Raw genomic sequence first — 2,037 nt, forward strand, 5'->3', positions numbered from 1 at the left:
GTGTTATAACTGAGTCTACCCCCGCCCTCGTCCCAACGCTAGTTGGTATCTACCCCACCCCCCCCCTCCCGCCCCACACCTGAACTGGGACAGCGTGTTACCGCCCCTCCCCACCCCCTCCCGTCCCACACCTAACCTACACATAGCTACGGGGATGCATTGTGTCCCGGTACTGCCAGGGTCAGGCAGGGGTTAAGGAACCCGAGGGTGAAGCTTGGACGCCCTAACCTACACATAGCTTTGGGGATGCATTGTGTCCCGGTTCATGTGTGGGACGGGAGGTGGTGGGGAGGGGCGGTAACACGCTGTCCCAGTTCAGGTGTGGGGCGGCTGGGGGGTGGGGTAGATACCAACTAGCGGTGGGACGAGGTGGGGGTGGACTCAGTTATAACAAAAAAGGCTGTACTAAAAGAATGCTTCTTAAGTTAAATGCGAAGAAATAAAAATCACCAAAATCAAAACTCTTTCGTCATACTGGATTTCTTGCCTTTTTAAAAATTCTTTGTTTGTATTTAGAAGATAGACTTTTTTTGAGAATTTTTTAAATATTGATAAAATTCAAAAACATTGTTTAAGAATTCTATGGTGATTTAAAAATGTATAAGTTTTATCTTTTCAAATGCAGTCTACATTGCAATTAATCACATATCTGTTTAAATTTAACTATGATTATTATCAAATTATGAATATTTATACATACACTAACAATTCAGATGTTCAATAGTTTTTTTTTTTATTTAGGCAGCATAGTGCTCACTAGCAAGACATTATCAGAGAATCGATTACTAACCTGGAGAACATAAGATCGAGTTTCTTAACCGATTACAATTGGCATTATAAAGGAAATTAAGAATGTAGAGAAAACAGTTTATACTAAAAGCAAGAGACCTTAAAGTCGCTTTATGCAAACTACCAAGCTGGTTTTGACGGAAAATTTTGTTGCAGAGCTGATGGTTATATAAATAGATTCTCGTAGTGTTGAACAAAAAAAGTCAATGGAAAATAAAATTACAAACCATTTCTTCAGTCAAACAACAAAGGCCAGCAAGCAAAAGAAGCGATCCAATAGTTTTGATGTACATCTTTGAGTCTAAATAATGCCTTTTAATATTTGGCGATATCAAGGTTCTGTAACACAAAACGGGAATTTTATGACTTTCAATTTATAAACGGAAAATATAATTATAAAAATGACAAAAAAACTAACTCGAATGGCATTGATGTTCAAATATATTAGACCTAACAACGTATGATACATTCGTAAACATAGAATGAAATTATTTGAGAAGTTCGGAACATGATGACATATACAATGAAGAATACGTTTTTAGAATAATGCTTATGAAATAAAAATGTATGTGTAACAATATTTACCCGACGTTTACTTGACGAGAAGCAACGGAAGTGTTGAACGTTTGACGTGGCACATGAGAAGTTTATAAACACAAACAATGGCGGGCAACCAATCAAAACTGTCGAAGCATCACCAATGGCGGCCAACCAATCAAAACGGTTGAAGTATCACCGATGGCGAGCAACCAATCAAAATGGTCGAAGTAGCGGCGTCCAAATGTACATGTAGCCATAGAGGGTAGAAAGTTTTAATCTAATCAACCCACCTACTTTAACCTAACCTGACCTGTCCTGACCTTACCTGACCTGACCTAACCTAACCTAACCTAACCTAACCTAACCTAACCTAACCTAACCTAACCTAACCTAGCCTAACCTAACCTAACCTAACCTAACCTAACCTAACCTAACCTAACCTAACCTAACCTAACCTAACCTAACCTAACCTAACCTAACCTAACCTAACCTAACCTAACCTAACCTAAAACCTAACCTAAAACCTATGCTAAATCCTAAAACCTAAAACCTAGCCTAGCCCAACCCAACCCATTGCCTTACGCAACCCATTGCCTAACGCAAACAATTTCCTAACGCAACCTATTACCTAACGCAACCTATTACCTAACGCAACCTATTACCTAACGCAACCTATTACCTAACGCAACCTATTACCTAACGCAACCT

The sequence above is a fragment of the Physella acuta genome, unplaced genomic scaffold (assembly GCF_028476545.2).
Source record: "Physella acuta isolate Inbredline_101_S28 unplaced genomic scaffold, ASM2847654v3 ptg001751l, whole genome shotgun sequence".
Taxonomy (NCBI): Eukaryota; Metazoa; Mollusca; class Gastropoda; family Physidae; genus Physella; species Physella acuta.